The 27,994-nt window shown below is 36.2% G+C and overlaps 1 long non-coding RNA gene and 1 pseudogene across 2 annotated transcripts; both read right to left on the bottom strand.

Annotated features, from left to right (window-relative positions):
• The window catches only part of LOC130222303 (zinc finger protein 208-like), a 758,572-nt pseudogene that overhangs the window by 587,665 nt on the left and 142,913 nt on the right, over positions 1-27,994 (bottom strand).
• LOC130222403 (uncharacterized) lies at positions 4-5,910 on the bottom strand. Of its 2 annotated transcripts, XR_008836436.1 has the most exons (5): positions 5,808-5,909; positions 2,358-2,441; positions 2,086-2,210; positions 1,793-1,885; positions 4-1,575 (listed from the first exon to the last, which is right to left on the bottom strand). It is a non-coding gene; the product is annotated as an uncharacterized LOC130222403 (long non-coding RNA). The 2 variants fall into 2 exon arrangements; XR_008836435.1 differs by having other exon boundaries at positions 2,358-5,910.

Below are 27,994 nucleotides of genomic sequence, written 5' to 3'. Positions count from 1 at the left end.
AGCTGCAATCAATCCAGAATTCTTTATTCTTTTTCCACAAAGTTTCCAACAAGTACTGAGCATGCAAGTGCTAAACATCACTTCGGAGTATCCATGTAGGTTGGTGTGTGTGTGTGTGGTCCCGAAACAAATAAGAATAAACTGTCTGATTGCCAGAAACACTTCAAAATAAAAGCTCATGTAAGCCTTTTTAAGACTGTGGCTAATTAACGATAAATTAACCCCTATGATAGGAGTAGCCTGTGAATGTGTGTCACACACACACAAATGGAGATGCAGCACTAGCAACACTTCAGCATACTTTATATCAAAAAAAGCTATATATCATGAAGGATTAAAAATGTACAAATCTGCTAGTACACACAAATATTTCTGCTTTTTTGTTATATATTGTATTGCCTTTTGTGCTACTGTTATTACTTAAGTGTAATAAAGTTTTTTACAGACGCTAGGACACATTTCTCTATATAGGACACCTTTGCAAAACTCTTGACACAGTGAGCACAACAGAAGTCTATGTGGGCTGAACTAGGGATCAATTCTCATTGTTTTGGCACAAAATGCATTTAATGATTACATCTCTCAAGTTTCATCAATTCTTTTTTCACTCAGACACAACAACTGACAAAATTCTTTGGACATACAGGACATTTTGCACATGCTGCGTGTCCATTTGTGTGTAAAGCTCTGTGTGTGTGTGTGTGTGTGTGTGCGTGAGACACATTCAAAGGTTACTTCTATCATATAATAGCAGACAAACATTTTTTTATTAAGTTTTTACTGTATGTATACATTTTTTATAAAGAGGTTGTTTTTGTTCCAGTCACATACATTTAAATGTTTTAATATCTATTACATTTGGCACTGGGTATATTATTTCACCATCTGTACACTAATATAATGTGTGGATGTGCGTGTCCATGGGTGGGGCTGTGTCGGTGTGGTAATGTGGGCTGGTGTGGCTACAGTGCCAGGGCTGAATTTTTGTCCCAGTCCGCCTCTGCCTTCCTCATAGATGCAATATCCAAATATCCATCTTCCCCTTTGACAACATGTGAGGTTGGAAGAATGGCTTCCAAAAATCCATGAACAACACATTCTCTGTTGTGGAGTGGCTGTTTTTTGTGATGCAGTACATCACAGTCTCCACAGAACCACTCCACAGGAAGACAGTCTTTGCACCTAATGAAAATGTTAGTTTTAAATTTGTTTTATAGGACCGCATAGTAGCTCAGTGTTTAGCACTTGAATGACGAATAAAGAAATAAACCAAGAAAGTTCATATACACATGGTCCACAATTTATCATTGGTCAAATTATCATGCGGTCATCCGTTTATTCCCAGTTCAACATGAATGAAAACCAACCTAATAACAGCAGGCTCGTGGCAAAGACAACACAAAGGATGACCAACTGCCTCTTTTTCAATAAGGCATTTGAGGTTGTATGGTCTTGGTTCTTTCCAGCGCTCTGATGCTTTCTGTTGCCGAAAAGACCAAGAATCCGCAGAGCTTATTTGAAGCTCAGCAGAAGGATATGATATTAAAATGTCAGAAAGTCTCTCCATATTTTTTTCTGTACACAAAATAGAAGAAATTTAATTGAGGATCAATTCAAAGTCAAATGATCAATATTTAGAATACACACTGCATGATTCAATGTCAAATTATCTTAAATCTTAAAATTATCGGTGTTCTTAAACCATCTAATGCGCTGCCAGTTTAGTCTAAGAAGTTTTTCTTTCATTTGAATAGATTACATATTTAAACCTAAATTCATCTTTTTGATTTACCTAATTGCTCTTGAGGATTTAGTTTTGCTGAGGGTACAGTAAGTGGAGTCTCCACACTTGATGACACTGAGCACTCAACAGGGATGGGTGTGACTGTAAAACATTACATAGAAAAATAACACGTTATTGTAGGATATCCCTGCATTCATGTGCTGTGTCTTTACTCAAACAATTAATAAAATCATACATTTCAGATACATACTTTGCAATGTATTCTACTTTAGTATAGAAAACACTACTGAAATGTTTTTCTGCTTTTTAATTTCTTTTTACAATTGGAATTGAGATATAACCTGTTGCTGAAGCATGGCGCCGTCCTCCTTGCCTCCCCCTTGGCTTGCCATGACTTCATGTTCCTTTTAGAGCCATGTGGAGCATCTTGTACAGAGCATGGATGTTCCCTCTGCACAGCTGCTGTCTGTGTTGCAGTGAATATTTCTGATTTAATTTTTCCAAATGAAATTACCTCATTTGCCCATGTCAATAAGCATTATAAGATGTTAATTGTGTCATGCAATGTATATGGATGTAATCTTCTGCATTCTACATTCATTTATTTACCTACCCTGGCTTCAGCTAGAATGTGGTCCAGCTTCATTTCAAGAGCCATTCGTCTTCCCTCTTGGTAGTGAGGGTCCTGCAAGTCAACCTTATGTTTTGTGGACATTGCAACACAAACAGAAACAGACAGATAGACAAACAGCCAGATGGACAATTATAACAGACACAAACAGTGGTAGTGAGATAGATAGATAGATAGATAGATAGATAGATAGATAGATAGATAGATAGATAGATAGATAGATAGATAGATAGATAGATAGATAGATAGATAGATAGATAGATGTTGGCTCTTAAAAGTGCTTTTGGGTTTGTTAAATGTTTGTGTTTGTACATGTGTGTTGTGACAGGAGACTCGTTCGAGAAAATCTGCAAGGAGAGCAGAACATATTAATTACTATTATTATTTTTATTATTACATGTTAAAAGGCAGAAAACATGGGCCTAAGGTTCCTGATCTCACATGTAAAGGAAATTATTAGGAATTACTAGGAAGCATAACTGGTCATTTATTTATTTCATACTTTGAATCTCTGTACCTTTACGTTTTTTATGTATTAAACATTACTGACTAATAATGTCCAACGTTACGCCTGTTGATATTAACGCTATGTATTGATTATAGCCAAACTCTGAAGACTTAAGGCCAAATGCATCGATTTACAGTGTTGAAATTATTTTAAATTAATAGTAATGATGGCCATGATTGAAATGTTTTGTTTTTTAAATTTTTGGACTGAAAGTCTTGGATTTCTTTTTCTTAATAGAGCTAGCTTGTACTTAAGTAGCTAAGAAAGGCATAAATGTAAACATTTCAACACAATCTCACAGCAATTCGTAACTTTTTGACTTAGTGGCTAATTCGTTTGAATTCGTACGATCTAATTTGTATGATTTAGTACGATTTGCTCATCCCCCAATGACGATTGGGTTTAGGGGTGGGGTTAGGTGCCACGCCTCCTTTTTAAAATCGTACAATTTCGTACGACTGAACTCGTACGAATTAGCCACTAAACTGACAAAACATAAAATACTTACGTTTTCTTGTGAGATCAGGCTTAACATTTAGACATTATGCGATCATTATGAGTCGTGACTTACCAGAATGGAGCTCTGAGCGCAATGATGAGATGAATTAATGCGCGGAATGACCCATGAGGCGGAGGATGATGGGTAATGCTCATAAAAACACAGAATGTAATCTTTCCCTCCGATTTTTATCAGAGAATAAGGCAGAATATGTATATATATTTTTTTATTATGTAAAAAATGTGTGTGTCCAAAATTACTGCTGTTTTGGTTTTACCGGGTGGATCTTAAAAAAATTACCCCAATTACAGGAAAAAAGCAATAAAAACAGCTAAAAAACAGCGTCTGGTACCCTATGGCAATAGAATAAATAAATAAATAAATACTGCATACCCTGTGGCAAAAATAAAATAAAAAAACAATAAATAATCAAAACAGCGTCTGCTATCCTATGGAAAAAATGAAATAAAATTAAAAAATAATAAAAAAAATACTGCGTCTGGTACCGTGTCAATAACAATAATCAAAATACTGCGTCTGCTACCCTGTGGCTATAATAATATTTAATAAAAATTATTTTTAAAAAGCGCAGCATCGGGTACCCTATGACAAAATAAATTGTGCTAGAGACACGAAAATGATTTTCCATTGAAATACATTGGATGGAAATTCTTGCAGGGTGACATGGAAAAAGAAGAGAAATTCGTGCCCATGAACACGAATCAATAGATTAAATTTCGTGACTATTTACCGAACTGCCATGAGACTGGGTTGGAGCTCATGTGTGATTTTGCGGCTAAATATACATCATTATATTAAAGGGCATCTATGGTGAAAAATCTACTTTTCAAGCTGTTTGGACAGAAATGTGTGTAAGTATAGTGTATAAACTGTCATATTGGGCTGAAATAAACACACCCAGTCCTTTTTTTTCAAATTTAACAACATAAAAACGGTGGACCAATTGGAGCTGTTTTCAGATCGACCGCAACTTTACGTAGGAGTGCGGTCCCCGCCCACCAATATTGATTGACAGCTGTGCGCATTAACATGTCCCAGTAGTCACGTGTATAATCATATCATCAAGAATGGACGTGCGCAAAGTAGCCGGGAATAAAAGGTCTGTTCAGTTCGCTAGAGTCATCAATCATCATCAAACGTGATCAAGAGTGAGTTTTACAAGTTTAACATGTTTTAAAATAGAGCACGAGTGTAATGAATTATAGCGATTCACTTCAGATTCACTTAATCAGCACAGCTGCGTGTCAGAACAATTATAAAGAAAGACGCTTTAATCGTGGTTTGTGGACGTTAAATCAGGTTTATTTTGTACATTAATATAAGAGATATTTATACAGCAGTGGAGATTACCAGTATCATGTCACATATGCGTGCAAAACGAGTGCAAAGCTTAACTCGCTCTCTCTCTCTCTCTCTATGCTATGTGTGTGTGTATGTCTACGCTACATTTGTGTGTGTGTGTGTGTATGTGTGTGCGCTATGTGTTTGTGTCCTTGCTGTGTGTGTGCGTGAACTTTGTAATGACATTGTGTGTGACTCATTGTTGCAAATCCACAAAAAAAATGCATCAAATACTGATTGTTAAAGTTCTTACTGTAGTATTTCTCACACACGTTATGTAAGATCTGCTTCCTGAGGCAGCCGAGGGCGGCTATTGCTGACAGGCACGTGGGAACGGTGGGCGGGGAGGACTAGCCTTAAAGGGCCAGTACAAAAAAACAGCAAAACCTTTTTTCCAGCTATAATATAGACACTTCAAACAGCTATAATAAATAATCTGATGGTTGTTTTGAGCTGAAACTTTACAGACACATTCTGGGGACACAAAAGACTTATATTAAATATGAAAAAAGGGGTAACCGATGTGCCCTTTAATGGAATATCATACATATTACAAGGTATTTTGCCAAAAAATGACAGGTAAGCAAATTTAATTTTTTTTTTGGGCTAGAGATGGGTTACACATAGCCAGACTAGATTGGGTCTATTTTTCACAGAGAAACTGAAACTACGTCTATTACTCGCAGGAACCTCATAAATGTTATTGACCTTTCTTGCATGACGAAGTATTATACGTATCACAAGCTTTATTTAGCAGAAAAACAACATGCAACCAAATTTAAGGTTATTCGGGCTAAAATTGGGTTACACGTAGCCGGGCTAGATCTGGTCTATACTTCACCTAGCCGGTGAAATGACGGCTATTGCTTGCTGGGCTGTAATCATTGATTTTCACAGTAGCAAAAACAAATACTTTAGAAGTCAATGGTTACTAGTCTTCAGCATTCTTCAAAAAATATTCTTTAGTGTTCAACAGAAGATTTGAACAGGTTTGAAATAAATAAAGAGCGAGTAAACGGTGACAGAATTTTCATTATTCATTTGAGTGAACTGATTTACTTACCCATCACTGCTGTGCTTCAATTTGGCAGATCCAAGCACTGAGGATGACAGAGGTGCAGGGACAACAGGTCCCAATCCTCGACTTTAGTCTAAAGTGTGGAGAGAATACAATCAATGTCTCACTTTGGAGGGACATAGCCCTACTGGAGCTTTTCAAAGGAGATGAGATTGAGCCCTCTCACATGAGAGTTCACATCTGGGAGAGTGGGAAGGGTAAAATAAACTCTTCAACTTACACCACAGCAAAGGTAAAAAAAAAAAATATGAAGCAAGACATTTAGTAATATAATAACTTTATATTACTCCTGCATTTTCCAAAAATGTATTAGATTCATTAAAATGAATACATGAAATTAATATAATAAATTTGCAAGAGTTGTGTAACACGGTACCAACCAGCAGCACTATTTTAGGTTTTTAAGAGAGCAAAACCATATGAAACAAAAGTTGAACTTTACTTGAGCACTTCTGTTTTTACTGAAACCAAGGTTTAAGACTTGACTTGGAAGCATGCAAGTTTAAAAAAAGACATACATGACCAAAAGTTTATACCATTCGAACAGTAGTTGTCAAATAGTAGTCATAAGGCAAGTATTTTTTTTTTTTTTATCAATTTAAGTTAAAATATACATGGATGGTTCACCCAAAAACTAAAATGTATTTATTATTTATTAACCCTGTAGTGGTTATAAACCTTTATGAGTTTCTGGTTCCACTTTATATTAGGTGGCTCAAACTACTATGTGCTTTGAAATACATTTGTTATAATGTACTTATTGTGTAAATACATATTTTTTTTGTACTTATGATAAAATACCTATATGTAATTACATTGTTGTCCATCTCTTACACCTACCTATACCACCAAGCCTGTCCCTAGCCCAACCCGTATCTCACCTCAAGAGCACCACAGGTGTTCTGCAAATACATTATGAACACAGTAATTACATTGTATTTATTTTTTGATGCAAGAAGCAAGTAATAGTAGTTAAGGCCAGCTAATATAAAGTGGGACCAAGAATAAAGTAAGAATTAAAGACATTAAAAATTTTTGAAAGCTAAAGTTGATCATTTGCTATTAAAAATTAAAGTAAGATCATTTGATAATACATTTATATTAGTCAACTTGAACAAAGTGCTGGTGCAGGCATCACTACAATAATAATTAATGATTTTTTACATTTATATAGCGCTTTTTTGGACACTCAAAGCGCCAGTGGGCAAATTTGGGTGAACCTATTTGGTAGTTTTGTGATTCTATGATTTTACAGTTGATTTAAAAATATATCTTAAAGGGCACCTTTGGTAAAAAATCTACTTTTCAAGCTGTTTGGACAGCTATATGTGCATGTATGGTGTACAGATGTTACTACTTCAATGTGTTCCTTATGGCGCCATTCATACCGCGGCGACAGCGGTACTTGGTGCGCCAGCAGCTTTTGACCGCTGGGTGGCAGTTTAACCACAGATATTCAGCTTTGCCTTTCCACAACACTAAACAGACTTTTCTGTGCGTACCTTATGTGATCAGATGTGTTCAATTAAAATATAATTTTGATTTAGTTTTCTTAGTAATAAACATGATCTTACCAGGGCTTAAAGTATTCCGGCACCATGCCGGATCTCCGGCGTGCGGCCGTGAGAGAAAAAAAAAATAGAGCTTTCACATGCGGTTTAGTTGGGGATGCTCAAAATAACCGATTAAGCAATAACCGAAAGGGCACGTTTGTAACCGATGAATGGTATCAGTTAAACGATTAAAATATGCTTTATACATTTTTAAAGTTTGGCTGCAGACGGGGCATCTGTTAAATTGTTTACTGACTGCAGCCAGTGTTTTACGCTCTGCTTATGCTCGCTCAGCGCCAATCTGGAAACATTTTGGATTCGTGGCGAACAAGAAAGGCGAATCAATAATTAGGATGAAGCTAATTGTTGGGCTTGTTTAGAAAAATAAGTGTTAAATGGACAAACACGTCGAACCTCCAGAGCTGCGGTCATGTCACCCAGCCCATGGAATGCGGAGCCAGCTCCGGTGTCATCTACTGAACGCAAATGCCCAGCTAGTCCAGCCAGGTATGGCAGAGAGGCCTTTTCAAAAATGGCCAAATACAAAAGAGAAACTGATAAATAGTAGACGTTGATGAGAAATGGAGCAGCATATTTGGTAGTTGAGAACGCGCCGCTCCGCGATGTAGAGCTGGTTTCCGAGAAATGCAGGCGGCGGAGCAAGATACCCTCTTTGCCACAGTATCTGCATGCGCTACATGGCACACGTCTCAGTGCTGCTGGAAACATTGTAATCTCAAATAAGTCTCCGCTTAAACCGAACAAAGTCAACATGTTAGTTTTTCTGGCAAAGAATTTAAAATATGAATAGAAAACAAAAGGCGGAGAGACGCAGTTTTTTTTTTCAACATCTGACTTATGTTGTTACAAGCCTAGGCTAATATTTTTGTTCTACGTTACTATTTATATTATTATTGATTAGTATTTGTGAAGTTTCTAAAATGTAACGTTTACTGTTTCAAGCAGTTAAAGTTATTTCTATTTAACTAGCCTACATTATTATAGGCTGTATTGTGTTGTTTTATCAACGAAAGTTAAACAACAAACATGTTCGTTTGTACGGATATTTAGCATAATGCTTTTGTCTTTTTTGATTTCTTATTTTTTACATGAAATGTAAATTAACTTAGGTAGGCTACTTGGGTACAGGGGCGTAATTTGTTGGTAGTATACCGAGGAATGCTTAGATAGTGAATATTGTCATCATTATTTAAAAAAATTATAAATAAATAAATAAATAAAACACCTTACGGAAAGGATGAAATAAAGGATAAGCATGCTCTTAATCATTCTTCATAATCTGATTCATAGCTATACATGCAATAAACTTATATTGCGCCGACAAGAACAAGCTCTAAAAGGTAAAGTCTAAAGCCAGAGGAGTTATTGATATTAATGTTAGTTGTTAATATGATCGTAAACACTGCGTTGTATAATTAACGCCGTCATTGTGTCGTGTCTGCGATTTTTTTTTTCTCGTTGAAGAACAGAAAATTCATGTTATCGCCGTCTTCCCAGCCAGGTTTTCATGCACAGTTTCCGTTTTTGTTTCTTCTCAAACAATAAAGTTTCGCTATAGCAGGCCCGGCGGCAGGATATCATAAATGAGGGCGCAAGGGCGATATTTTTATATGACGTGCTAAAATTGAAAAATGAAATTTACATGAAGAGCTTTATTAGTGAAAAGCTGCGGAGCGCAACGAAATGGGCTATAAGCTATATTTGCTCTTATGTGCTGAAATACTTAACACTTTTCTTAAGACCACAGAATAATATGCAACATCTAAATGTCATATAGCCAATAAGGAAAAATTAACATGTTTCAGGTCTCTCCAGTGCATTTGGACTGAATATTTGACTGTGTCTTACTGGATGTCTCCAGTAACTCTATAAACATAGAGGCACAAGCAGACTGTAGAATTCATTCATTAATTCTTTCTTTTATTTATTTATTGTCAACCAAATATAAATATAAATTAATATATGTGTGTGTGTGTGTGTGTGTGTGTGTGTGTGTGTGTGTGTGTGTGTGTGTGTGTGTGTGTGTGTGTGATTGCAGCAGACTGAAGAAGTTGTGCATTGGGTGGGTGGCATCTGCTGTTATGCAGAGGGCTCTACGGGTAAGACGTGTGCTGTAAATGTCCTGAAGGGAGGGGAGAGAGACACCAACGATCTTCTCAGCTGTTCTCACTATGCATTGAAGTGTTTTCCTGCAGAAAATCCAAGGTTCCATACCACACAGTGATGCAGCTGGTCAGGATGCTCTCAATAGTGCCTCTGTAGAAGGTGTACATGATTGGGGCTGGTGCTCTTGCTCTTTTGAGTGGCAGCCTGTTTGAACATATCCCAGTCTGTGGTATTGAAGCAGTCTTGTAAAGCCTCTGAAGAACCTTCTGGCCACACTTGTATCTCCTTGCAAACCGGTTTGGTGACTTTAACTATCGGTGTGTAAGCAGGCATTAGCATGACAGTTAAGTGGTCCACCAAGGTGGGGGAGGGGGGAGGCTTTGTAAGCTCCTCTCTGTGTGGTGTAAAAGTCCAGTGTGTTATTGCCCCGTGTTGGAAAGTCTATGTGTTGTTGTATTTTTGGAAACACACTCTTTAGGTCTGCATGGTTAAAGTCCCCTGCCAGGATGAGAAAAGCATCGGGGTGGGCTGTCTGCTGCTCACTAATGTGCAGTTTCCGTAAACACAAAAGCACAACAGTCCTTTACAGTCCTATGTGATGAACGAAGTAGACGGATGTAGTCCAGTTTGTTGTCTAGCGAGCGTACGTTCGCTAGAATGATGGAGGGGATTGCGGGTTTGTGGGGGTTAGCCGCTAGCCTTGTTCGGATAGCCCCGCGCTTACCCCTCTTCTGCTTCCTCTCGCGCCACTTGAAGCACCTCCATTGTGGGCGAGGTGGTGAGGTGAGGGTCGGAGGATGGGTAGGCATCCGGAGCAAGCCGAGATCTTGCAGCTTATCAGTGTCCGCGGAGTTTAACTTGTGAAGTTTGTTTCTACCGATGTCGAGCAGAAATGTTCGACTATATGTGCACTTAAGGACAGATAAACGTGACGTTGACGCACAATAACACGGCGACGTACAAGACGAAGAACACAAAAACACATTATAACACATTAATAAATAATACCAAGTTTTTAAATCAATAAGCAAACTGACGCATCTCCGCGTGTGCGCAAAGAACAGGCGCGCCTCTTGCAGGCGCTGCTCTGAGAGTCCCGGTAGTAAACATGCACGCCAAAAAAGACGGCTACCTGCTTGTTACGCGCCGCTCATGCCTTGTAAAACCAGCATAACAGCTTTTTTTGTGTTGCAAGTGGACAAAACTAAAGTTTAAACAATATGATGGTGATCTTACTAAGCATGCCTCCTGATAGATTTTTTGTATGAAGCAAAAAGGAGGGATGACGAGTCAGGGAGGTAAGACTTAACAAACCTAATTATCTGCCATGTGTCAAGTCTGTATTTATTTGAATTGTCAATAGAATTTTCATTAAAATGAAATTAATATTTATGCAAAAGTAATTTCTTAAATGATCTTAGCATCACTCCAGTTGTCTTAACATTGTTTTCCAGTTACATTTAAGATTATTTAGAAGAAGAATAATATGTATATAAGAATAATAATATGTATATAAAAATAATGTATAATAATAAGAATACTTTTATTTATAATTTATAATTATTTTAAAGATTATGACTTGAGAATATGATTTTACCTCAGCGCTGCACTTTTCTCCTTTGCCCTCGCGCTGAGCAGGTGACGGAGTGTTGTGAAGTAGTTAAACTATTCTCAGTTTAATTTACAGTGTCAAACTGGCACAGGAATATCAGTATAATAATATAGGCTTTGCTAAAAGGCTGGTCAAATATGGGTCTTTTTTTACTGAAGCTAACAGACGCGCATGCTGTGACCACAGTGATGAGTCAACAATCGCATATATTTTGACTTATTTAAAGTAGGCTATAGCAAACAGTAATTTTGTGTAAAGACATTTATAAAAATATGTAGCTAATATATCACAGGGGTTTGTGTAGCAGCAATTACGGGATCATTAATTAAATCCTTTTTCCCGTGGAGCAAAATAAACACTGCACAGTATAGCGGATGGAGACGCACAAAAATATATATTAATTATATATATTTTCGTCGGAAGAAAAATATTCTTTGAATGAATTTTGTTTTGTACAATTTGTATCTTAGTTTTTGTCGGTCAGTTTACAAAATAAACAAGAATAACTAATAAACTGAAGTGAAGCGATGTGCCTCAGGGTCCGCTATATGCCGCGGCCAAAACACAAACTGTCTGTTAAATACAATCGTAATATAAATAAAATAAAAGTGAAATATTCAGTTTCGAATATTGAACGTCAATGAAATAATACCTTTAATAAATAAAATATGTTCGTAAGAACGTGGTAGGCCAGTGATTCCGTCGCTGTCATCAGTGGTTTAATGAGCTCAGGAGAATTCTGCTTTGCATTTTTCTATGCATTACTAACATCACTAAACCAGACATTTGTTTTATAAGTTAACCAAATATTCGCAGAGATTCAGCAGTTTTTTTTTTGACGCGTTTGCCAGTCATGCCAGTCAGTGAAAAAAAAGTAACCGTGGCCCTGTTTGCAGGTATTAATATTCGTTTTTTCGTCAATCTGATGCAACTTTTTTTTATTTATAAAGGACGTTAAAATGCAATTAAAAGTTTCAAATCAATTAAACTCAATTTATAAAAGGGCTAGCCTATTTTATGCATTAAATATAACTAATTTCCTTTATTTCTGATTAGACCATGCATTTTAGACTATTTTACAATTGTAATATGTGCATATGCTTTTTTTAAATAACATTCGTTTAACAAATATTTTAGCACATCGAAAGTAATTAAGTGACCTGTTTTTTTTTTATTAAAACCTTTATGCAAAAGGATCAGAGGATAAATTATCGTAGGATAAACGTATCTTATGGAAAAACACCAATTGACGGGCTCTGCTTTTGGTTTTAAAAGAATCAAGCAGCTTTAAAAAATATAATTTGCTGAAGAGAAATGACAGGAAAAAAAGAAAGAAAAAGATTAAATATATAGGGACTGTTAAAAGAACATTTCTCTTTAATATATTCTTTCGACTCCGAAACATCAGCTAAGATTATGATGAATGACGGAGTTTCTCTATTGCCTGCTTCAGCAGTTGTCCCGGTCCCGCAGGTTATGAACGAGGAGGCGGAGAGAATGCGCTGTTTAGTTTCGGCTTGATATATTTAAATAAAAACTAACACCGAACTGCTTTTAACGGGGGATCCGCGGGATGCACAATGAACCTAACGCGCCATTATTTTAATTCTATATTCGTGAAGAATGAGCCATGAGATTGAGATTTTTGAAGGTGCTCTCTAGCGGCGAAGTTCCTGGCAGAGTAGCGAGTGAAAAAATGTGCATAAAGAAATTGGACAAGAGGAATAACATTTTAAATTATATAACAAGCATCGTATTCTTTCTAATCCTCGCCCAGTTTTAATACAAGTTGTGTTTTTTTAATATTTGTGGCTGGGAAGTTTATTAAGAATATATTTATAATTATATATAATTAAATAAATACATAATTATATATATATATATATATATATATATATATATATATATATATATATATATATATATATATATATATATATATATATAGAGAGAGAGAGAGAGAGAGAGAGAGAGAGAGAGAGAGAGAGAGAGAGAGAGAGAGAAAGAGAGAGCAAAAAATTATTTTTATTATACTTTTAGTGATCTGCTTAAGGTAGGTCAATTTATTTTTTTTGCTTTTGATGAAGCAGCATTCAACTTAAGCTCTTTAGACCATGCCCCTGACCGTTTCTTAGTGTTTCGCCGCAATATCTTTAAATAAATTATTTATTTAGGCATATTTTCATTATTAATTTATTTTCATTATTCGTTTATTATTATGTACAATAATTCAGACATAAAATAAGATAGTAAAATATAATCAACAACGAAAATGTAAATAAAAATGTAAATAAAAACATAAATGAAAAAGTCTTGTCTTAGTCCTATCAAAACGGCAAACACTAAAAGCAGGCTAAAAGACTGCTTTATTTATTTATTTAAGACTACTTATTTGTACTGAATGTGTGTGTCATGTTAGTTGTCTTTTATTTCTTCAATTCCAAAACGAGTCCTCTTTGCACTTAAAAAGTTTACAATAAAGTGTGTTAACAAATTTTAAATGATTAATGAAGGACTTATAATGCTTTGACTTATTGTTTAATATCATTCACAAGCACAGTAGCATATTTAAAGCTGCTGTAAAGGCTATTTCTTTCCGTTCGCATCCCGTCCCTTTGCGCCCCCTGGCGGCTTTTTCACAAACTGCGGTCCTACACTAAAAACAGAGCAGCAGTTATTTCAAACGGCGGCGGTATAAGCCCCGGCGGTAATGGTCACTTTGAACTCTCACCTACTGTAGCTAACACAGCTCCATCATGCAGATCTGCTGTGATTTTTTTCTCATTCAGAGAGTCAGACAGGGACCATAGTCCAAAACAACACTTATTTAACAACATACTTTACATGCCAATTTGCACATTACAGTAGCACAAATAATGTTGTATATAGGTATTTAGTAATAGTAATATAGCTCTACATATACTTGTCTATTTGTTTATTTGCATTCACTACTTTTTTAAAATATATTTATTATCTGTTTATTGTCCTGTCTCTGTAATTCTGTTGCACTGTAGAAGCTCTGTCACGAAAACAAATTCCTCGTATGTGTGAATATACCTGGCAATAAAGCTCAATCTAATTCTGATTAAGGCCTGAGGAGTCGCTAAAACTCATTCCGCACCGAAGCTGCGGTCACACAAGGGTTTGAGCATAAGAAATTCTGTTGTACGGCGCTGCGAAAAGGGGTGGGATTAAACAAGATGATTAGACATGAAAAAAGTGAGCGATTGGTCCATATTTGACATTTCTGTCCAGAGAGGTCATGTTTTGATCTATGATTGGTCTGACACAGTCAAGTGATGCGATTTCCCAGGTCAGAGTTCACCAAGTTTGAACTTTGTAAGCAGTAAACTGTGAAACTTGACGCACAAACTTGCGTTTTCGGTCTGACGCATTCGCATGCGTATGAATGCTAGTCTATGGGGAGAAAAGTCCAGTGTGACCGCGGCTTAAGTGCAAGTGAATGGTTTCTCTCCAGTGTGGATCCTCATGTGTAGATTAAGGGATGATGATTGGCTGAAACTTTTCCCACACTGAGTGCACGTGAATGGTTTCTCTCCAGTGTGGATCCTCATGTGTTTATTAAGGGATGATGATTGGCTGAAGCTCTTCCCACAGTGAGTGCAAGTGAATGGTTTCTCTCCAGTGTGGATCCTCATGTGTTTATTACGGTGTGATGAGCAGTTAAAACTCTTCCTACAGTGAGTGCATTTGAATGGTTTCTCTCCAGTGTGGATCCTCATGTGTTGATTAAGGTGTGATGAGCAGTTAAAACTCTTCCCACACTGAATGCATGTGAATGGTTTCTCTCCGGTGTGGATCATCATGTGTTGATTAAGGGATGATGATTTGCTGAAACTCTTCCCACACTGAGTGCATGGGAATGGGTTTTCTCCAGTGTGGCTCATCATGTGTAGATTAAGGGATGATGAGCGGATGAAACTCTTCCCACACTGATTGCATGTGAATGGTTTGTCCCCAGTGTGGCTCATCATGTGTAGATTAAGGGATGATAAGCGAATGAAACACTTCCCACACTGAGTGCATGTGAATGGTTTTGCTCCAGTGTGGATCATCATGTGTTCATTAAGGTGTGATGATTGGCTGAAACTCTTCCCACACTGAGTACATATGAATGGTTTCTCTCCAGTGTGGTTCCTCATGTGTAGATTAAGGTATGATGATTGGCTAAAACTCTTCCCACACTGAGTGCATGTGAATGGTTTCTCTCCAGTGTGAATCATCATGTGTAGATTAAGGTTTGATGATTGGCTGAAACTCTTCCCACACTGAGTGCATGTGAATGGTTTCTCTCCAGTGTGGATCCTCATGTGAATCTTAAGATTGCCTTTTCTTCCAAAACTCTTTCCACACTGAGTAAAGGTGCAGGTGAAACGATTCTTGTCTCTCCTGTTCAAAATACCATCAGTCTGTAAATTATTTTTTTCCTCAATTTTGACATGTTGTTCCTTCTCTTTACTTCCCTCATTCTCTTCAATTAGGTCTGAAATAAATAAATAAAACAATAGTTTTCAATAAGTCTTACAACTCTCATCAAAAGCTGAAAATTAAAAAAACACAGGAAACATCAATACCTGCCAACATTCGGATCATAAAATCCGGGAGATTATTCCCAGGGCTGCGCACAAAGTAAAGTGCGGGGGGTGTGAGGATGGAGTTAGGGATGTGTGAGAAGTAGAGCGGGCGGTGGGGCAGAGGGGGAGAGTGCGGGGGTTGGGGTAGAAGGAGTGGTGGATTAGACGGGATGGGGTGATAAGGGATATGTCCATAGTGGACGCGTACGTAGTTAGGGCGGCAAAAGCAAATGTGCGTTATTTTCGCGACCATCAACATCCCCCCCAAACCCAACCGGCCATTCAGCTTGATTTCCACAACAGACCAGGGGCCCTTGTCAATAACCCGTGCAGGGGGGCCCCCTCATTTTTGCATTTTGCACTATGCCACTGGTTCGAAGTAAAGAGCGGGGAAAGGTGCTCGCGAACTGAAGAGCGAGTATGAAAATGGTTGCGCGTTAGGTTCGGTGTGCTTGGGAACTGTACTAAAAAGCAGGGGGGAGGGAGGGGGGTTGGCGTGGCTGGGGGGTTTATGTGGGGGGTGGGTGCGGTTAGGTGATGGAGTTTTCCGGGAGACAGAACAATAAGGGAGATGGGTCTGAAATAAAACGGGAAAAACGGGAGTGTTGGCAGGTATGGAAACATTGGCTGCACACACTGTAATTTGATGCACATAAAATGTAAAATAAATACCATAACAGCTGAACAAACAGCTGAATATCTGCCTCGCAGACATGAGACATACCTGTACAGCATCTGCATAAAGGCTGAAATGTGCACCTTTCCCCTTGTGTGCTGTTGGGTCATTTTCGTACATTCTGGTATGATTTTGAGGCTTAATTTGGGCAAAATTGTCTTTGTGTTTCAGCAAACGGACTGATATTTGGGGACATAATTCTGGGAAAACGCTTAAAAAAACTTCAATACACTCTGGACAAATTCACTCCCTTTTCGTTATATTCATGGCTGTTTTTTCTCCATAGGCCTCTATTATAACAACATTTTTTTGATTGCAAAGCCATGACGGCATATAATCATGCATTTATGATTATTGGTGTTTTCTGTGATGACAGTCAACATTGTTTAATTGGTCTCCACCCATGGGACGGCAAAAAGAAAATGGGTGAGAGGATAAAGGAAGAGGAGGAGAGTTGAAGAGGGCAGCATTATGTGGTGTGCGGAAGAAAGAGAAGTTGACTGAACTGTTGCAGTGCGGGGAAACGAGTAGAGAAACCGGGTCGAGACGAAACTTAACGATTGGCTGTGAGAAACAAAAAGTGAAAGTACATATTGAAGCAACAGAGCAAAGACCACTGTCTTGTTACTGAAGTGCTCGTGACGTCTGTGAACGAGTGCGTCACCAAAGACTTCAGTGCAGTGTGTCCTGAACAAAATCAACTTATCGATTTATCTTGCTGGCATGGAGTCAGCTGCCTACTCACCGGCTGGGTTCATCGACGCCCTCAACCTTCACATGCACACCTCCACATTCGCCATTCCCCTATCATTTCCCTTGACCCTTCTGCTCCGTGGGTAAGAAGCAAATGTTTTTGTTTTCTTTGCCCAAATTCTCATTTTGTGTCTCTTGTTTTGTTTTCTCTCCGTAGCAAGTGCTGAGGGTTTTGTGTTTCAGTGTGATTATTGTTATTTTTTTGTTTTGTTGTTGATACTGCTGTTTGTGTGTGAAAAGTACAAAGTGTTTATTATTATTATTGACCAAGACAAACTTTATTTAGTTACTTACTCAGAAAGTAACGGAATTTATTACGCTTGACAACCAGCCATTCTCTGTAGTGGAAGACACTAGATTTCAGCGACTGCTAAGACACCTCAAGCCTCGCTACACTTTACCAAGTCTGCGTTATTTTGTCTACGTCTGCTTACTGGAAATATACAGCCGGATATCCACTAATGGATCTTCCCCTAAAGAGACTTAAACTGGATGTAAATACAAGGTGGAATAGCACCTTTTACATGATGCAAAGTCTTTTGGAGCAGAAAGACACGCTTACTGCTTGCGCTGCAGATTACGAGCTACCGGTTACTCTCACCCTGCAGCAGTGGGCATTGATGGAAAGCGTTACTGCACTTCTCTCTCCTTTTGAACAAATAACTAAAGCGATTAGCAAAGAGGATGCATCTGCTGCTGATATTATCCCCCTTCTCGAGACTCTAAAAAGGTTACTTAGCAAAGAAGCTGAGTTAAAACGATGAAAAAAGCTGGATTCAGTGCAAAAACACTTCAAAAACACCACTTCAAACCACATGTGCAGTATCGCAACCATCCTTGACCCACGATATAAGGACAAGTTTTTTGAAACTGACATGAAATGGCAGATGCATGAATTAAGTAGTTGAGGAGATTAAGAAACTTGGACATCCTAGAGACAGTGACGTGGGTGCAGAATCTAGAAGGTAAGTTCAATATAAAATATAATAATAGGCTATAAAATAGGCTTTTCAATCGTTCTCATTTTTAACACGTCTGATTATTTTTTTAAGATATCATACAACAAAAGAGGGCTCGCATGGAAGCAAAAGAATCTTCAACAGAATCTATCTCTGCCATATTCAACGAAATTGTTCATGAAAACGGGACTGTGGTGGAGAATGCGAGTGTGTCAATGCAAGTTTCCATTTACCTAGCAGAGCCGCTGGTTCCCAGGCACTAGAGCGCACTAATGTACTGGTCTGCTAATCAGGCCCGTCTGCCAGAGGTTGCACAAGTCATGTACGAGCGTCAATAGTGAAAGAGCCTTTAGCTCAGCATCTAATATCCTAAACGAGAAAAGAAATAGTTTAAGCAGAGATAAAGCAGAAATGCTTTTATCTGTGAAGAAGAACTTAACCAATTTCCTTATTTAAGGGTAAGGAATGAGATGCTGTGAGCAGATGTTCAGAATTGTTAATGTTGATGTCACTTTAGAAGAAAGTAAAAAAATGTAATAAGTTTGCTGTTCTGTGATGCAGAGACATTAACTTATTTGAGGGAAATTCTAAATGATTGTGAGAAATGCTTTATGATCCAGTTATTCTTTAGTCAATATCATCAAAAAAGTTCAGATTAAAATGTTTGATAGTTATAAAACTTGCTTGATTGTATAGAAAGTTTTATATTTCACATGGATTTGAGGGAAATGCTTTGTAAAAACAGCATGCTTTTCATATTTAACTAATATTAATCAGTTAATATCATCAAAACTGTTTATATGTAATATCACCAGCTTGATGTTCAGATTATAACGCAAATATGTGTTTGACTCTGATGATTGAATTTGAGAATAAGTTTTAAAATAAAAATGGCATTGGTTATATTTAGTTATGTTAATATGAATTAATAAAATAGAAAAAAAAATTATAGTCTTTAATTTTACTAATTTTTAATGTGTTAATGCTAATTTGAGCAACGTGTTCTCCGTTTATGAGACCATTCTCTGAAACAACTGTTCAATTAGAGAAAATAAAGTTTTATATGCATTGTGTTCAGAATGATTGAATTATTGGACTTATTATGAGTGATTAATTTAGTTTAAAATGCAGAACCATTAAATTATCGGTATCGGCAGATAGCACTCGAAACAATCAGCTATCGGTTTCGGCTGAGAAATTTACTACCGGTGCAACTCGTTTATTTATTTATTTTTTTGCTTAATATTTGTAACTGGTGGTGAGAGCTAGTCGTAGTATATTTTCTTTAAAAGGTATTATGACAGATATTCTGTCTGGTGCCCAAGATTAATAATTTAAAAACAAGTGACGAACATATTTGTGTAATGTTTGTTTATTTATTTATTACATTTTTTGGGGATCACCATTCCCACACCACTGTTACATTTCCCTGTTGGGAAGAGATTTGTGATTTTTACTATTGATCATCAGTTACAGTGCAAAAAATGTTTCTGTCTTTTATATGGAGTATAGTGTGTGTGTGTGTGTGTGTGTGTGTGTGTGTGTGTGTGTGTGTGTGTGAGAGAGAGAGAGAGAGAGAGAGAGAGAGAGAGAGAGAGAGAGAGAGAGAGAGAGAGAGAGAGAAAGAGGGTGGATTTATACTTTCGCCTGGCGCCACACACCTCCACAGACTGCGCACACACCTCGCAAAACTTATACTTGCGTTGTGATATTCTTTAAAATGACAGGGGCCGGTCAAAAGAAGCCCACTGTAAAGTCAGACAGATAAACAAAGTAGAAAGTTTCCGTAACTACATCATATCATTATTAACGTTCAATTTTTTTAAACTAATTATTTATTTTATTTTTATAAATTATTTTAAATGATCATAAGGATTTTTATAACCATTCAAGATTTTTTTTAATCAAACTTTGATGTTTCACTTACTTTTGTTCATATCTCGGACAGTTCTACCTTTGATAATTTTTTTAAATATTAATGACAGCAGAACATGGGTTGCTCTACAAATATATATTTTTTATTACGGAAAGAAAAAAAAAAAAGACTTACCAAAAAATGCATATGTTTCTGTAGATTTAGCCCGCTCCACAATTCACACATTACTGTCTGGCTAGTTTCTCTCCTCTGCTTATGCTAAAAAGGCAATAATGGTCCAACATTTCTGACCGTTATCACCAATAAAGCCTAGAAAATCAGGGCATCAGTATATTGTAAACCGATAGGTTCAAATATTCCTTTCCAGTTATCTGTGTGTTTTGTTTTCGTGGAGTTTCAGTGCACTTTACTGACGCATTTCTAAAAATGTGGAGAGAGAAAAGAGAGAATGCCTACACTGTTTATTATCCTTATATTGCAAAAGCACACATGCTTGTTGTCATTGTGTACACAATAAAAACTAGACACTTAACAGATTTGATTGATGTAGTGATCTTATCTGTATGATCAAAACTGAAAGTGTAAATTAAGTTCTTGTTGTCGTTATAAGAAGAAGATGCATCAAAACGGTATACACTGCATTTATAATAATCTGCACACTATAATCTGCTGTTTTACTCCACTGAACTCCATATAAAAGACAGAACCTTTTTTTAACAGGCCTATCTAAAGGGTTAATGCTGCCAACTGATGATCAACAGTAAAAATGACACATTTGACCTCTTCCCAACAGGGAAAACACCAACAATCTAGAATGCATGGTTATTTGGTGTCATGGCTTTGCGGTTAAAAATGTGGTTATAATGGAAGTCAATGGGTCAAAAACAGCCTAGAACATAATGAAAGGGTATTGACCTTATTCTTCAATGCGGAAGTGCGCACGTTTTTGGGATTGTTTTAGAACTTCCGATTCAGTTGCCTATGGGAGTAATGACTAGAAATAATAAACGGCAAAAAACGGTCAAACTACTTACTCTACAAACTAGTGTTTGCATTACAATACAGACAAAGTAGAATAATATAATAAGAAAATATCAGTTTGCAACACCAAGCAGCAAAACGAGCTGTTTTTAACGTTTAAAAATGAACGGAAGTAAATGAGACCGGAAGTTTTGAGCCAAAATTATTCAAATGGCAGCGCCCACTCATACACGGAGAATAAGGTGAATAGGGCTGCACGATTAATCGTATTATCACAATACCGATATTTGTGGCTCACGATCAATAATAAAATATCGTCATGATTTTACAGTATAAACACAAAGCCGTTATTTTAATGAGTGGCGTTTACGGACAAGCATGGGGTGACTGCGTCTAGATTGCAAGTGTTTTTTCAGGAATGTAATGTTGATCAGGTAGCCTTTGCTCCTGTTCAGTCCAAACTTCAAGGTAACACAACTAACCTCATTAACCACCTTAAAAGCCAATCACAATGTGGCTGTCATCAGTGGGTTAATGAGCTCAGGAGAATTCTGCTTTGCATTTTTTTATGCATTACTAAACCAGACAACATTTATTTTATAAGTAAAAAAAAATATTTGTGGACATTCAGCAGTTTTTTTTTTTTTTTTCAGACACGTTTGCCTGTCATGTAGACAGAAAGACACTATCCAATTGTTTCAATATAAAAAAAGTCATTGTGGCCCTGTTCACGCAGGTATTCAGGTTAGTTTTCAGCAATCTGATGCAACTTTTATCATTTACAAGGAAAAAAAATGCAATTAAAAGTTTCAGATCAATTAACTCAATTTATAAAAAGACTAGTCTATTTTATGCATGAAATAATGAAATAGATAACTAATTACCTTTATTTCTGATTAGACCATGCACTTTATTCAGTTTTAATAGGTATATACACACTTTTTTTAAATAACATGATTAAAAGCACATTAAAGACTAAACACATAACATAAAACATTCACAAAGGTGTATCTTATAGAAAAACACCAATTGACGGGCTCTGCTTTCGGTTTTAAAACAATCAAGCAGATTTTTATAAAATCTAATTTGCAGAAGAGAAATGACAAAAATTTAGGAAAAGGAAAAGATTAAACATATCGGGACAGTTAAAAGAACATTCTACTTTATATATTCTTTCGACTCCAATACAACAGCTAAGATTATGAATGACGAAGAGTAAAGTCGTCTCTCCGGCGTGCTTCAGCACGTTTATAAATCAGGAGGCGGAGAGAATGCACAGTTTAGTTTCACCTCAAGATATTGAAATAAAAACTAACACTGAACTGCTCATCACACTCAAAAAGTTACACTAAGTTAAATGCAAAACTGTTGTTAGTTGAACCTGCAGGAAGCATAATGAACCGAATCCGCCATTTTTTTAATTCAATATTCGTGAAGTGTGTGACCGAACTGCAGATGCTTTGTCATGTTGGTCGCGACACTCTGCTTTATAACTTATTAGTTTATTACAATAATTACACTTAGCTTTGCCATCGTTCTTCACCACATGTAGCCACTCTTTCGAGCACATCTTGCGGTCAATCTCTAATCAACTGTTTAGATTATTATTGAAGGTGCTCTCAAGCTGCAAAGTTCCTGGCAGAGTAGCAGGTGAAAAAATGTGCATGCAGAAAAATGTGTAAGAACTAGTAACAACTACTAGAAACAAGTTTTAATCCATAAAGAAGTTCATGAAAAAAAGGAAATTGTGATCAACGTGACATATGCAAGTGGAAAGTACTAAGCCAGGGGTGTCCAAACTCTGTCCTGGAGGGCCGGTGTCCTGCAAAGTTTAGTTACAACCCCAATCAGACACATCTGGGCTAGCTAATCAAGCTAGTAGTGGTGGGCAAAGCGAGGCTTCATGAACGTTTCGAAACTCCACTCTACGGTGACACCTAGTGGTCATTTTTATATATTGCACTGAAATAGCTTCAGCAAAGAGTTGAGCAAATTGAGGTGTTAACCCCCACTTTGTAAGCTAGGATCTGCAAGCGATTTAGTGAAGCGGTTAGGGTTCCTGACTACCGTGTGGGGATACTGGGTTCGAACCCAGACTGATGAAGCTATTTTGAAATGCTTTAATATCTGTATGAAATGCTCTGTTCTTGTATCGTTTTGTTTCAACATTGGTCTGACATCCGAATAAATAGTTTGTGAATAAATATGTCTTGTTTTGGTCATGAAACAGGGTTGTTGCTAGATCAGACATGGTTGTGGCCAGAAGTTAACAAGAATTATTTATATTATTCAATAAATTTCCCATTGTATTTTATTAACATCTACCCAAAACCTAAACCCAACCATCACAGTACTGTAAAATATTCATTATTGTTTTACAGTGTTACAAAAATGATGCTAAATTGATGGCGTATCAGCAGCTGTATCATATCTAGACTACACTATAAAACAGTAACATTATTAAAATACAGTAGTATTTGTACAAGTCGGGATTCAAACCCAAAAGTCATTTGAAGCTCAGTAACAACACGCACAAGCATGTTCCGCTAGGCTATATGAGACAGAAGAAATTTCGGACCCTGTTTGTCAAACGCAGATTTGTCAGGTCTGGAAGCGCTTCTGAACTGATCGATGCTTTAAATTGCTTTAGTCACGTGACCTGGGTGTTTCGGATCATGCTTCGGTGCAGTGTTTCGAAACAGTTGCGCTTCGGGATCTCGATACTGTGTCGAAACGTCAGTTTCACGTCAGCCATCCCTACTTACTAGGCTTACTAGAAACATTCATGCAGGTGTGTTGAGGCAAGTTGGAGCTAAAAGCTGCACGACACCGGCCTTCCAGGATGAAGTTTGGACACCCCTGTACTAATCCAACACAATCACTGTAATAGCAGATATCTTCTACGAGAATACTGTATATTGTCAGCTCAGTTAAACTTGTTTTCATTTATTGTTTTTATTTACTTTATATAGCCCAGTGCTCAAGGACGCTTTACAAACAGTAGGAGAACATGAAAAGTAAGAAACTTAAGAAGGTAGAGAAAATGGGAGACTAATAATACATAAAATAATGAAAATGGGAAAGACATAGGAACAAGTAACAAAAGAAACTGATTCCTGTCTTTCAATGAGTGCTTATGTGCATTTAGGAGAACTAGGCAGCACACTCAGGGCTGCAAGATGGATTTAATTTAGTATTCTTAATATTAAAATATATCTGAATGAGGATCAAATGCCTGAGTTGGTCTTGAATGAAAATCAACCTGTTTGTTCCTGCAGATCTTCATGTTTGACTGTGAATGTTTCTTCAATCTTCACATCTTCACTCTCCTCTTTAATAAACGCCATTTTTATAACAGTGTGGAGATCAGTCGCTTCAGCAGGAGTTTTTCTCTGTGTTTGGACACTTTACCCTGTTCAAAATAAATAAAACAATGAACAGAAACTAAATAACTTCTCTTCAACACTTGCTTCAACAGTTTCTTTTAATGAGAGTAATTAACAAAAAGATAAAAGAAACAAGAAATCAATGAGTTTATATTAACACATTTGTTCAGTGACAACTTGTGACATGGTCGCTGTATTGTTTACCATGGTACTTTGAGTCTGAACAATTGGTAATTTGACTGTGAACAACGTTGTATTTTGATAAGACGATTTCCCTATTTAAAATTAGCAAATATTTATTAAAAAAAATTTTATATTAAGTTAGTTTAGGAGAAAGTCTGAATGTGCGAATATAAAACCAACTTTACCTCAATAAAGAAATCAGGTAAATCCGAGCAAGAAACAATTGCCTCAAGCGAGCTGATTAAAACCAGTACTCCATTTTTGTAAATATAGTAATGTATACATAGAATGAACTGACATTATGCTATCTAATGAATTAAACCTTCGTTAAAACACTTAATACACACATTTCTGTTACTTTATTCAAACAGTAGCCCTCGATTACTGTGAGCAAAATAGTACTACGTTGTATAAAGAGTAAATAATATTGTCAACAACAGGTACATATTTTGAACCGGAGGGAAAACCTGAAACTTTAATCAATCGCTTTATATCTGTAAAAGCTTTAAAACAAACCCTTCTCCACTTCACATCGCGGGAGCAGCGCAGCCTTATGACGTCACACGCCACGCCAAAATAAAAGTCCTTTTTGTTTAGCTTTTTTGCCACTTGCAGTTAAGACTTATTGATACATTTCTCCCTCGTTTTCCACTTTACACAACAGATCTACTATCTCTCACACAGACACAGATATTCAGTATTTAAAGTTGATCAAAACCTTTAATCTAAACATTTTTAAGACAATTTTGAAAAACGTTTTTAGGGTCATTATCACTATAAAGTGCCTTTGAGACATCAAAAAAAAAAAAAAAATAAATAAAAAGGTTTGAGATTTTTGATTTAACCACATAGTTGTTATATTTATTAGACCTTAGGCTCCTGCACTTTTTACAAATAATCTGCAAGCAGAAAAACGAGAAACAAACCTCAAATTGTGTCAATCCTGTCATGAACAAATTCAAAGTAATATAAGTATATCTTCATTGCAGTGTGATTATAAAATGTATATTTTCAGAAAGGTCATGTGTCCCTTTACCAACCCAACTTCATGGAAAAATTCTATTTATAATAATGAAATAAAGGACAAAACATTTATTTTCCAATAAAATATGCAATCAGTGCACATACTTTTCTAAATAAAACCCAAGATCTAAAATATTTTGTCAAGATTTCAGACAATATTAACTGGCCATTATTGGTTAATTAAGAAATCACACAAGATGTTTTGCTAAATAATTTGTTTATATTCATAAAATTTGAACATGACAGTGGAAAACAAGATGACAGGGTGGACATTAGCATGACAGACTGGACAAAGGCTTTATTCAGTGAACTAAATATGGAAAAAGATTTGAAAAACAACAGGTACAACAAGAAATATTAAAGGGTTCATATAAAAGGGTTATAAAGTGTTCAAGAATTCAAACTTCTGTTTTCACTAATACTGCAAATCACTGAGCCACCATGCCGCCCGCCTCTTCTGGTATCAATTAGGTTTTTTCAATATGCAAATTAATATTAAAATAAACAATTATTGTCCTTCAAATTAAACTAAATTGCTAATGAATGTAAATCTTTATATTGTACACTGTATTGGAGGAGTAAATGGAATGTTGGAGACAACTCAAGTTAAACACCTTTTAATGTTTTTTTCTTCTTCAGAATGAGGTAAATAATTAGATTACAGATGTTCACATAATTGTACAAATACTTAGGGATGTAGTTTTATTTCAAACAGTCAGTGAGATCCATTATATGGACTTTAAAATGATGTCCTCAATATAGACTGAGACAGATATTGCCCAAAGGTTTGTATTGTCCATGACTCATATTGCATCTACTGGTGCAGTATGTGTGTGTATAAGTGTTGTAACATAAAAAAACATGAACTAATTAACAATAAAATATTAAAGAAAATAAAGTGTCAATAACAATGCATATATGTTCACCTTGTCAAGGAAGGATTTGTGACAGGATGGACAATGACAAGGAGGACATTTTTGGCTAAAGACAGCATTTATTCAACACATGTAGCACCTGCAGCTGGTAAAGTGTTTCCCTATTTAAGCTCTTTGTACACAGTTTAAAAGCTTTATTTTTAATTCTAAATTTATATTAATTAATGTTTCACTCTGACAGGGACATGTTCAGCTTGACAACATTCAGTTTCAAACACAATATGAGGAAAAATAGGAAACATAAGTGTAGATATTTACTGTGTGCACAGCAGATGTTTTAACCTCTAAAGCAAAGCAAAATGGGCACGGGGATGCCAATGAGTACATCAGAGGGTTTCTTAAAGGAGCATTTACCACATCATGACCGGGTGGACAGCAATTTCAAGGACACGTGCAAAATGATTAATGACATTATTAAAACAGAATAAAAGTTATTAAAATGACTTCTCTTTAAAATAACTTGTTAAAGACAATAAGAATATTTAAAAATCTTTTTTTTAATTTGATATAATTTACCTACTTTTTAGACTCACTGAAGTTGTCTGAGCAGTGTGTGGGACATGGCAAAATCACATCTATTCAATGAAAGAATATGGCAAAAACATATTTCAAAACACTTATAAATCTACCTGCATGTGTGTAAAGGTTTAACCAACTATATCAAAACATCAGAGTTTCTATATTGCGCATTATATTCAAATAGGACTGATTCAATCTTGTGGGACATCAAAGGCACTTTATAGTGATAATGACCCAGCTAGTGAAACTAAAACATGTAGTAGTAATGGGTACTTTTTACTTAAAGGGCACCAATTTTACCCCTTTTCAAGATTTGAGATTCTCCAGAATGTGTCTGTAAAGTTTCAACTCAAAACACCCATGAGATTTTTTTGTTATACATCTTAGAATGTTGAGATTGTCTGCTTTAAACACTGTCTTAGTGGATTAAAAAGTTTTTTTAATTGTCTTAAAAATGTTTAGAGTAAAGGTTTTGATCAACTCCAAATGCTTTATATATAAGCCATGACCAGGAATTTCGCAGATTTTTAGCCCATCATTAATTCTATTTATTTACTTGAGTAAATGTGTGTAAATCTAAATTTATTCATTATTTTAGTCCCTTGAATTAACCGCCAACTTATCCAGCATGTTTTTACAGTCTATGGTTTTTACGCAACGGATGCCCTTCCAGCCACAACCTATCTCTGGGAAAAATCTAAATTTATTCAGTTTTTAAATTACAGTAATATTGACTAATATGAAAATGTTCATCTGATTTATGTACAATGCAGTTTGTAATGCAATATTTTCTTGTCTTTTAGTAGATATATTGTATGAGAGACTTGCTTTGTTTACTAAATAAAGTGAATCCAATTGGATTTGCATTTTAAACATTAAATACAAGTTATAAAGATATATTTTTTTTATTTCACATATTAAGGTTTTAGTTATGATACTCCCAAAATAATTTAACAGAAATCCGCAGATTTTTACCAAAATTCTCCGCAGAAAT

Source organism: Danio aesculapii, chromosome 4 (assembly GCF_903798145.1).
Source record: "Danio aesculapii chromosome 4, fDanAes4.1, whole genome shotgun sequence".
Lineage (NCBI taxonomy): Eukaryota > Metazoa > Chordata > Actinopteri > Cypriniformes > Danionidae > Danio > Danio aesculapii.
The sequence above is the reverse complement of the archived record's forward strand: the minus strand, read 5'-3'. Positions and strand labels throughout refer to the sequence as shown.